Consider the following 12,245-nt stretch of genomic DNA (forward strand, 5'->3'; position numbering starts at 1 on the left):
TGTTTTTTTAAAAGCACTGTGAAGGTGAGGGGAAGGGAGGGAGATGGCCTGACAAGTGGAAGAGGTTGAATAGCATTTCAGGTTTATTATGCGGAGAAAGGGGGGGAGGTGAGCAGATGTTGGAAGGAAGTGGGGCGGAGAGAGTGTGCGTTGGACTCATGGAGAGACAGAAATGTTGGATAGGGAGGGCAGAAAGGAGGGAAGAAGAAATGTCACACTCAGGGGAAGAGGAGAGGGCAGAGTGTGAAAAGTTGGACTCATGGAGGAAAAGAGAGAGATGTCGGTTGGGGTAGGGAATGAGGACTAGAGGAGAGAAAGCATACAGGAAGTGGAGGGAAAGGAGGGAGAAATGTTACACTGGGGGGGGGAGATAGATGATTCAAGGAAGGGGGATATGCTGGACCACTGGGAGGGAGGAAGGGAAGGCGAGAGAGAGAGGTGTCGAACCACTTGGAGGAGGGAGGGAAGGAGAAAAAGATGTCGGGCCACTTGGAGGAGGGAGGGAAGGAGAGAAAGATGTCGGGCCATTTGGAGGATGGAGGGAAGGAGATAGAGAGATGTCGGGGACCACTTGGAGGAGGGAGGAAGGGAAGGAGATAGAGAGATGTCAGAGACCACTTGGAGGAGGGAGGTAGGGAAGGCGAGAGAGAGATGGCAGGGACCACTTGGAGGAGGGAGGGAAGGAGAGAGAGAGATGGCAGGGACCACTTGGAGGAGGGAAGAAGGGAAGGAAAGAGAGATGTCAGAGACCACTTGGAGGAGGGAGGGAGGGAGGGAAGGAGAGAGAGAGATGGCAGGGACCACTTGGAGAGAGGGAAGGAGAGAGAGATGTCAGGGACCACTTGGAGGAGGGAGAGAGAGAGAGAGATGTCAGGAACCACTTGGAGAAGGGAGGGAGGGAAGGAGATAGAGGGATGGCGGGGACCACTTGGAGGAGGGAAGGAAGGAGAGCGAGAGATGTCGGGGACCACTTGGAGGGAGGGAAGGAGAGCGAGAGATGTCAAGGATCACTTGGAGGAGGGAGGAAGGGAAGGAGACAGAGGGATGGCGGGGACCACTTGGAGGAGGGAGGGAGGGAAGGAGAGCGAGAGATGTCGGGGACCACTTGGAGGGAGGGAAGGAGAGCGAGAGATGTCAGGGACCACTTGAGATGATTAGAAAAATAAAATCACCAGACAACAACAGTAGGGAAAATGATTTTATTTTCAATTTAGTGATTGAAATGTGTCAATTTTGAGGATTTATATCAGCTTTGTATACTGTGTGAATGTGAAAATGAATGGAAGAAATTGCATTACAATTAGGGTAGAGTCTGGGGCAGAGCTTGGGTGGCTGTGGGTACTCAGTTGATATTTGCTAGACTTAGGTTGTACTTGGCTTGAAGATGTTGAGAAACACTGCACTATAGTATCATTCATACTGAACATTTATAAAAAGAAAAATATGGTTATTTATAATTCATTTATAGAAGATGTTACAACACGGAAAAATAGAGCTGCAAGATATCTGAGATCTTGCATAGGACAAGATTAACATTTTAGTAAGCCCTACATAAACTCATGTATTGCTTCCCCAATCATGTTTAAAAGCTTTGACACAATGCCCCATGAGTGCATTTGAAAACTAGCAGAGGAAGAAGAAACATAGGTGTTCCTCATCAATGTCTCCAGCTGACTGCATGACAATAAACAGGGAATGGGTAGAAGAGACAGACTCTGGGCAGTGGCAGCTCAAATCATCCTTCCCTCACTTCTTCTTCTTCCTGCCAGCAGCTGACTTACTAGAGGCAAATACCTGCCATGAAATAGCATATTTGAGAGTCTCTCCTAAACATTTGAGCCCTAGGCATGTGTTTAGTTTGCCTATGCCTTATTCCTGCCCTAATTTTGGCACATCCAATACCTGTGATTTAACTTTTGATTCTTATTGACCAGAACATGGGAAAATCAGAGTTGAAATGAAAAACAGCAGCAGTAATAGTAGTACACAGATAGAGGGTATACACATATTCACACCTTTGTTGAATCAAGTGTAAATTTTTGTGAGAACATATAAAGGCTGTTCAAAGTATCAGACCTTAATTTTCTTGAATAAACAAATAAAGCTAGGGAGGCGTGGTTTAGTGCACATATGTAGACAATCCTAATGAGCATGCTTGAATTTTTTCCCACCTACAGAGCTGTCAGTTGCCAGCAAACCACAAAATCGCATAATCACAAAAGAATGAGGACGTGTAAGTGAGCGCCGTCTGCTTTTCTTTTTTGACAAAATGACAGAAAAGGTTGAACAACCTACTGCATTAAATTTTATGTAAAACTTGGCAATTCCCAAGTGGAAATGATCCGCAAGATTCAACAGGCCTTCGAGGATGAAGCAATGGACACCACACAGATAATGGAGTGGTACACCCGCTTCAGAGATGGTCGCACATCAGTGGAGTGAAGCACGTTCTGGTAGGCCCTCAACCTCCAGAAATGAGATCGTCACTGACCAAGTGAGGACCCTGGTGATACAGGATCGTCGAAAATGATCAGAGAACTTGCAGACGAGGTGAGCATCAGCATTGGATCCATTCATTCCATTTTGACTGAGGATTTGGGCTTCAGGAGAATTTCAGCAAAGTCCATGCCCAAAGCTACTAACATAGCTGCCCATTCTTCACATCTGATACGGAGGTTCCTGGCCAAACACAACACATCTGCGATTCTTCAAGCTCCCTTACTCTCCCGTCATAGCTCCGTGTGACTTCTGGCTTTTCCCCAAGCTGAAAATGCCCTGAAAGGGACCAGATTTCAGTCAAGAAAAGACATCATGCCATGACACAAAAATGCTTTCACAAACTACAACTCATCCGCTCTATCTCATATCTTCTTGATCCTCCTTCAATCAATATACTGATTCATTCTCTTGTCATTTCAACCATAGACTACTGTAACACTCTCTACCAAGGCTTAACCCAGAAAGAAATTTGTCGGGTCCAATTAATACAAAACACTGCAGTGAAACTAATCTATCATGCAAAAAAATTTGACCACGTTACTCCTCTCCTCTGTATAGACCACTGGCTGCCCATTACACATCATCTTACTTACAAAATACTACTACCTACTTTCAAAACAAAACATTCCCACCAACCAGCTTTCTAAACTAAATTAAAGCTTAACTTTATATACCGGGTCATCAACCTAAGGAAGCTCGACTAGGTTTACAACAATTAAATAAAAAAATAAAGAAAGTAATAGCAAAGGTTTTGAAGAGATTAGTTTTCAAAATATTTGGCAAAAAGAAAAGTTTTTAGAAATTTACGGAAAGATTGGAAAGAACTGGGGCTCCTCAGAATTAAAGGGAGTTCATTCCATAGTTGAGAAAGTTTGAAAGCCAGAGATTGACTGAAAATCTTAACTCCTTTAAACTTCTAATTCCATATGCATCTAGTAATCAAAATCTGCTCATCATCCCTTCGATAAAGAGAACTCTTTTACAACACTACTATCCATCTTCTCTGTTACAGGTCCCACCTTGTGGAATGCCTGTCCTGCTGATCTTCATTTAGAAAACTCTTTAGATAAATTTAAAATCAAACTCAAAACTTTCCTTTTTAAAGACGCCTATATCTTATAAACCCTAATTTCCACAACTATTGCTCCTCCTTTGTAAAACCTCTTTGACAATCAAAATGCTTTTTTTGAAGTGACCCCCCCACACACACACACACTAATTGTACTTCCCTTTCCATTTTGCCTCCCTTTATTTTTATTTTCCATTTCGATGTATTTAATAACTCTCCTTTCCCCATTGTCTCTCTTTTGTATCATGTACAAGTTTCAAGTTTATTAACTTTTTAATATACCGACCATCAACAGGTATCTGGCCGGTTTACAATAAAATTATAAAAAGAGAAAAGAGTCATAAATATAACAAGCAGATGGGTGAACATCAAAAACATAATTTGACTAACATGAAAGTGAGGAAAAGAGGGGGAAAGTTACATGTTTTGGAGAAGAAGGAGAGAAAGTGGGAATGGGGAGAACATATTGGATAGGGTCGCTTTTTTAAAGCGATTGGTTAAATAAATTGGAACCAGCGGAGTGAAGGAGAGAGGAAAAAGAAAAAAAAAAAAAAAAAGGAGGGAAATAGAGAAGAAGAAGAAAAGAAAAGGAAGGTAGCTTTAAGGACAGGCGAAAGCGTCACGAAATAAGAACATCTTCAAGTTAGTCTTGAATTTATCTAGATGTTGTTCTTCTCTAAGTTGTTGTGGTAGGGCATTCCATAACGTTGGGGCGACTACTGTAAAATTTATTTTCCGGGTATAATAGAATTCTTTTACGGAAGGAATTCGTAGAAGTTTTTGGTCTGTTGACCTCAAAGTACGTGAGGAACATTGGGGGATGATAACCTTATCAAGATATAGAGGCTGGTGTGAGAGTTTTATTTTGAAGGTGAGCAAAATGATTTTATAGGTTATATGATGTATGATGGGTAACCAATGTGCCTCTTTCAGAAGCGGGGTAACATGATCATATTTGCCTATTTTGTAAATGAGTTTTATTGCTGTATTTTGTATTAATTGTAAACGGCGGGTTTCTTTTTGTGGGAGGCCGTTATAAAGAGAATTACAATAGTCTAAGTGAGAAATAACAAGAGAGTGAACCAGAATTGTGATTGCCTCTATCCCTAGGATTGAAGTTAATGAACGGATAAGACGAAGTTTGAAAAAACAGATTCTTACAACTGAACTGATTTGATCATGGAATGTAAGATCCTCATCGATAATGACTCCTAATAATTTTATTTTTGATTCCATATGTATAGGAGTGGATTTGATAGAAATTTTGCCAGATAAAGATTCACTGTTTTTGATTGGGAGTAGGAGGGCACAAGATTTATCAATGTTGAGAGAGAGTTTATTTGTATAGAGCCAGTCATTTACAGTATCCAGTTTATTGTTTATGTCTGTTATATCTGAAGTATTTGAGGTGTTGATTGGGTGGAGTAGTTGTATGTCATCAGCATAGGCGAAGATTGTGAATTCAATAGATTGTGCTAGCGTAAGAAGAGGAGACAGAAAGATGTTGAAAAGTAGTGGAGATAGAATAGATCCTTGTGGAACACCATAGGTTGGTGTTATAGGTTGAGAGGTTTCATTCTTTACCTGAACTTTAAAGCTACGTTCATTAAAGTATGAAATGAACCATTGAAGAGCCGGACCTGTAATGCCGCAGTCTTTAAGTCGATGTGTAAGTAATTCCCTCTTTTAAGTTTAGCCATTTTATTTTATGTTTTTTAATTTTTATACTCTATTTTATTGTTAACCGTTTAGATACCTGTATGATAAACGGTATATCAAAAAATAAAAAAACTTGAAACTTGTTACAGAACTGCTTCCAACAGTGGCAGAACCATTGGAATTAGTGTGTGGCAGTCCAAGGGGACTAATTTGAAGGAGATTAGTATAAGATTGTTGTATCTGAATACGAATATTTTTTATGAATAAAGGTCTGCTACTTTTTGAATAGCCCTTGTATAACACAGTAAAAGACCTGAAGACTCCATTCAGTCTGCCCCAACAGCTACAATCATTATACATTCATGTTTAATTTGTCTTGGAACAGTTAAAGGCAAATGAACGGTTTATATTCAGGTCCACCTTAAATCCTGGAGGTTCAGCAGTATGGTGAGCCGAGTCGGGTTCAGGAGGGGAAGGGAGCAGGTGTGTGTACAGCTGGACAGCACTTGAATATAAATCTTCGATTTATATTCGAGTCAACATTTTCACCCCAAAAAGGGGAGGGGGAGGAATGTTCTCAGTTTATATTCAAGTACTGTATATATGATAAGCTTAAAATAGCTGTTACGGTATATACTCGAATATAAGTTGACACCCCCTTTTTCCCCTTCCAAAAAGGAGGAATAATGGTTGACTCGAATATAAATTGGGCAGCTTAATATTCAAGTGCCCTGCCCTGTCAGGCTCTGCACCCAGCCCCCTTCCCTCCCTCCCCTGTCAGGCATTGCACCCAGCTTCCTTCCTGCCAGGCACTGTATCCAGCACCCTTCCCTCCCTCCCCTGTCAGGCACTGCACCCAGCACTCTTCCTTCCCTCCCTCCCCTGTCAGGCACTGCACCCAGCACTCTTCCTTCCTTCCCTACCCCTGTCAGGCACAGCACCCAGCACCCTACCTTCCCTCCCTCCCCTTCAGGCACTGCACCCAGCACCCTTCCTTCCCTCTCCTGTCAGGCATTGCACCCAGCACCCTTCCTTCCCTCCCTCCCATCAGGCTCTGCACCCAGCACCCTTCCTTCCTACCTCTTTCAGACTCTGCACCCTCCCTCCCAGGTTCTGTCCCCCATCCTTGCCCTATCCTCATATCTCTGCCGATTCCTGGTGGAGGTGCAGCGGACAGGAGCAAGCTTTCTGAATTCCTGCCCTGCTGCTAACCAGCTGCCGCAGATCGAGATTATTCGGCCGCTGAGCAGCACCAGCAGGAGCATGATTTGGTGTTGCTGCTGGGTGCTGACCGGCTTCCTTACTGGCTCCTGCAAATTTTTGCAAGATTTCATGGGAACCAGTAAGGAAGCCGCTCAACACCCAGCAGTTAGCACCAAGTCGAGCTCCTGCTGGTGCCGCTCAGCGGCCAAAGAAACTCGATCTGTGGCAGCAGGCCAGGAGTTCAGAAAGCTTGCTCCTGCCCGCTGTACCTCCACCAGGGATCGGCAGAGGTATGAGGATAGGGCAGGGAGGAGGGGAGCAGAGCCTGGCGGTGGCAACCTGAAAAATTCTGGGAGGGGGCGTTGGCTCGAATATAAACTGGGACCCCCATTTTTGGGCCAATTTTTGGGCCAAAAATCCCGATTTATATACAAATATATACAGTAATATGTTTCCCCACCTTCCAAAGCTTTATTCTATTTATTTTTTATATACCAATTCTATTCAAAGCAGTTTACATTTTACTTCTATATTTCTTTCTCCTCTGACTCCCACTATTGAATCAAACAATTGTTTTCCCTTGTCAATCGTTGTTCAGGTTGAGGCTTATATGTTCCTGTTTCTACAATGATTCTGCCACATATCTAGACCCTTTTCCCCACTCTCATTTAACCCAAGAAACTCATTTGCTAAACCTTGAAGAAATACATGATAGTGACCAAATTTTACTCAACCTTTATATATTCTTTAATATGGAAAATTGCAGTTGAGCGTCCACATGCCTCCAATTTTGAACTGCTATTGTGTCTGTAAAGGTGATGACTAAAGTTTTTGTGCCCTGGTATTGCCTTGTGTACAGAAATGCTCCAGGTGATCAAGAAGAAATCTACACCATCTATAAAAGTCTTGTACTTAAGCCAGGGCCTGTGCTGGAAATGAGTCCAGCCAGAAATGCATCTCCAGTCCTATCTTTAAATCAGCAGGTAGTCCACTGGATGCTACACAGAGGAAGGAGTGGAAAATATGAAAAAGGATCTGCAAAAGTTGAGGAATGGTCTAATAACTGGCAACCAAAATTCAATGCAAAGAAATGCAGAGTAATGCTTTGGGGATTAATAATCAGAAGGAACCATATATGCTGGGAGATGAGAGGCTGATATGCACGGACGGGGAGAGGGACCTTGGGGTGATAGTGTCCAAAGATCTAAAGGCGAAAAAACAGTGTGACAAGGCAGTAGCTGCTGCCAGAAGGATGTTGGGCTGTATAAAGAGAGGCATAGCCAGTAGAATGAAGAAGATGTTGATGCCCCTGTACAGGTCGTTGGTGAGGCCCCACTTAAGAGTATTGTGTTCAGTTTTGGAGACCATATCTGGCGAAGGACATAAGAAGACTTGAAGCAGTCCAGAGGAAGGCGACAAAAATGATAGGTTTGCGCCAGAAGACATATGAGAGACTAGAAGCCTTGAATATGTATACCCTAGAGGAAAGAAGGGGCAGGGGACATATGATTCAGATATTCAAATACTTGAAAGGTATTAACGTAGAACAAAATCTTTTCCAGAGAAAGGAAAATGGTAAAACCAGAGGACATAATTTGAGGTTGAGGGGTGGTAGATTCAAGAGCAATACAAGGAAATTCTACTTTACGGAGAGGGTGGTGAATGCCTGGAATGCATTCCCAAGAGAGGTGGCGGAGAAGAAAACGGTGAGAGAGTTCAAAGAAGCATGGGATGAATACAGAGGATCTAGAATCAGAAATTAACAGTAAATATTGAAGAACTAAGGCCAGTACTGGGCAGACTTGCACGGTATGTCTGTATATGGCCTTTTGGTTAAGGATGGGCTGGGGAAGGCTTCAATGGCTGGGAGGGTATAGATGGGCTGGAGTGAACTTTGAGGGAGACTTCAGCAGTTGGAACCCAAGCATAGTACCAGGTAGAGTTTCCCGAATTCCAAGACAACATAGCTGTATCCAAATTTGCAGCCAATTGAGACATCATTATCCATCAGTCTTCTCTTATCAAGGCATCCACCCTGTCAGTAACGATCTTTGTCCGTTACACCTGTTCTTCCCACTTTAAACCTTATACCCACTCAAGACCCACTTTCATTGATTCATGGTGCTATGTCCATACTTAGTCAATATCCAATGATGAATTTCCACAGATTTCATTCCCTCTTACCAAAGAAAGGACACTACTGCAAGTTGTTTTTCGATGGTGAAATCTTGCAATGGAGTGTCCATGTTTTTGACCTCATGCCTGCCACATGACTAAAGGCTGAAGGCTGCACTATGTGTGGATGAACTATCCAAAAGGCAATGTATGAGTACATATGTTGCGTTTCGCTAGCTCTGTTCCGGTTATCATGTAATTTATTCTGTCTTTAATTTTTGATTCGCCCTCGTATATGCAGCATCACATATGCAAGCATCGTTCATCAGTTGTGTTTCAACTGAATAAAGGTTGAGAACCACTGCTATAGACAAAGGATATGAGGACTTATGTAAGCAAGATTTCTTTGTTTCTTAATTATACAAATATTCAGAAAGTAATTTCAAGTTGAAAGTGTAGAATATTTTGTGGTGATCATTGAAACTCCTAGTTTAATGCATTTTGAATTACCTTTCACAACAGAATATGTATAAGAGTATGAAGAATTCTACAAAGGCATTTTATCAGTTGGAGGTATATGAAACACATGCAAGCAGATCTGATGAAACAATCTCTATGCAATTTATTGGGCTGGAAACCACAGCTGATTCATTAGGGGAGGTATATTATGACAGCTGGTTTCCCTGGGCTGCAGGCATTGCTCAGTTCAGTTGTTTCTCTGCCCACAATGTACTCGGATCTAATGTATTCATGGATCATAAAATGACTGATTTGATCTCTCCAAGAGTTCTGCTCGATAGTATCCCTGTAGTTGGCAAGCAGACTAACAAATTTTAAGATCAAATTAGAGTAAGAAAAATTGTTGCTTTGTCACCTGGATTGTGTGATATTATAAATTTAATTGAAAATATAGAGATCAAAATTGTTTGAAAATCTTCTATTAAAATCTCATTGGAATCAGTATGGAAAACTTATGAACATTAAATCCTGAATGTAAACTCAGCTTAATGGGAAAAATTAGTCAGTGACTTGGAAATTGAAAGATTAATCGCAGAATACTGCTATCAAAATTAACTGAAAAACATGGATCATTTGTCTGGCCTCCCATGTTTTATCAGCAGGGAGAGGGTAGTGCACTAAGACCCCCGAGCAAACAGCTGAAAAATTCAACAGCAGTCTAGGACAGAACTCAGTCAGGTAATCCAACACAAACCCACTCGAAAAACCAATAATATTATATGGAGCCACCATATTGAATCTTGGAGCCGCAGATAGATTGATCACTTTCACATCCTGAGGCAGCTTATAACTAGCGAAACGCTGGCCATCGTCGATGTGTGGTGTGCTTTTGTTTTCCATCTTTATGGGGCATTGCTCTTTAATGTTGCTGTGAGCAGTGGCAGTTCACCTTATTTTTAGGTGTTTTGAATATCGAGCGGACATTTCCTCACTTGCATTGCACAGTGGCTAAATTTAAGACACAACTATAGGCAGTCCCCAGGTTAAGAAAAAGTTACATTTTTAAAGCTGTTCTTAAGTCAAATTTGTATGTTAACTCAGAACTTGTAGATTTTAAGATTCTTCCTGCGTACCTCTGCTCCCAACTGACAAAAGGGCCAACTGTCCCTACCAGTATTCCCTCTAAGGTACAGCATGCATAACCACACACTGTTCTTAATGTGGCCATGCATCACTCCTGAATCTATAGCAGGAGAAGTTTAGGACTCTATGCTACTGGAAATACTGCTCAGTGAAATCAAATGAAGCCGCAACCGTGTTCTTAAGTACAAGTCATACTTAAGTTGAGCATCTGTAACTTGAGGACTGTCTGTACAGAATTCTGGTGCATGGTCCCTGGTCAATGGGTAAAGTTATAATAAATAAATGAATAAATAAAAACTGAATTCCCAATTAACTGCAAATGAAGGCTTATGGTATTGAATCCCAGTCTTTGTTTCAACTGTGATGACTGTCCAAAAATATATACTAAATTCAAACTAGAGAAAAATAAAGGGCTACTTGAAAAAATGTACTAGTTTTATTATAGCAAGGAGGTGTCCTCCTCACTTAATGTACCGTATGTATTCGAATATAAGCCGACCCCAATATAAACTGAGATAACCCTTTTCCCTCTAAAAAGGAGAAAGATTGACTTGAATATAAACCAGGCAGTTAATATTCAGGTGCCCTGCCCTCGAGTCCCCCTCCCTCCTTTCCTGCCAGGCTCTGCACCCTTGTTCCCCCTTCCTCCCTACCCTGTGCCCTGTCCCTCCTTGCTCCCCTGTACAATGTCCACTCTCCCTCTTTATCACTGTCATGCAGGCCCCCCACATACTTTTGAAATCCCTGGTGGATCCCTCTCGCCTCCTGTCCTGGCTGATTGTGATGACCATTCAGCTAGCAGCTCAACAAGGGGCAGGAGCACAGAAGACCGCTCCTTTTATGGCCTGCCACTCGACCACCAGGGATTTCTAAGGTAAGCAGGAGAGGCAGGAGGGAGTTAAAAGTCATTGCAGTTGCCTGGGACAGGAGTAGAGAGTTGCGCGGGGACAGAAATCCCACCCGTCCCCACCCGTCCACACCAAAGTCTCACCCGTCCCCACCCGTCCCCGTGAGGAATCCCTCTGTCCCCACCCGTCCCCGCGAGGAATCCCTTCTGTCCCCGCCCGTCCCCATGAGGAATCCCCTCCGTCCCCGCCCGTCCCTATAAACTTCAGAAATAGTTATTTCATTTAATTATGCTACTGAATTAAAGGCTCTGGTAGAAACCCATTTAGAAATAAGCAAAAAGACTTTATTAATTTGGAAATATTAATTGGGAAGAATACATACTTTGTAAACGGGTTTCTACCAGTCTCTTTTGTTTATAAATTTTTATCAACACAACTAATATACTACTTTATCCTGAAGCAAAAAAAAAAAAAAAGAAATAGAATTCTTTTCCTACCTTTGTTGCCTGGTTTCTGCTTTCCTCATGTTCTCATTCAGTTCCTTCCATCCACTGTCTCTCTTCCTTCTGCATCTTCCATTTGCTCTGTTACTGTGCCTCTCCCTTTCTCCCCCCTTCCAAATTGGTCTGGCACCCATCTTCTTCCCTCCGCTCCCCCCATAGTCTGGCATCCCTGTCTTCTTCCCTGCCAGCGTCTTCTCCCCACTCTCTCTTCCCCATTTCCTGTCAGCGTCCTTCTCCTCCCTCTGTCTTCCCCATGTCCTTTCAGTGTCCTTCTCCCCCCTGTCTTCCCCATGTCCTTTCAGCGTCCTTCTCCCTCTCTGTCTTCCCCATGGCCTTTCAGCGTCCTTCTCCACCCCCCCTGTCTTCCCCATGGCCTTTCAGCGTCCTTCTCCATCTCCCCCCATCTTCCCCATGTCCTGTCAGCGTCCTTCTCCCCCCTTCTGTCTTCCACAAATGCTTTCAGTGTCCTTCCTACCCCCCCCCCCGTCTTTCCCATGGCCTTTCAGCGTCCTTCTCCACCCCTTTGTCTTCCCCAGTGCTTTCAGCGTCCTTCTCCCCCCTCCTTCTCTCCCGCCCCGGGTGCAGCACAGCCGGCCAGGTCCCCTTACTTTTGTGGCGCTTCCCCGACCGACCGACCGACAACAGCCCCGGTCTGACAAACCTCCCTGCCCTTAACCGCGAATCTAAATTTCCTTCTTACAGCTGCTGTAAGAAGGTAATTTAGATTCGCGGTTAAGGGCAGGGAGG

The 12,245-nt window shown here is 43.1% G+C and overlaps 1 protein-coding gene across 10 annotated transcripts in view; it reads right to left on the minus strand.

Moving 5' to 3' along the window:
• ABI2 (abl interactor 2) overlaps positions 1-12,245 on the minus strand; it is a 319,399-nt gene that overhangs the window by 190,929 nt on the left and 116,225 nt on the right. The gene's annotated exons all lie outside the window — the stretch shown is intronic.

This window comes from Geotrypetes seraphini, chromosome 5, assembly GCF_902459505.1.
Source record: "Geotrypetes seraphini chromosome 5, aGeoSer1.1, whole genome shotgun sequence".
NCBI lineage: Eukaryota > Metazoa > Chordata > Amphibia > Gymnophiona > Dermophiidae > Geotrypetes > Geotrypetes seraphini.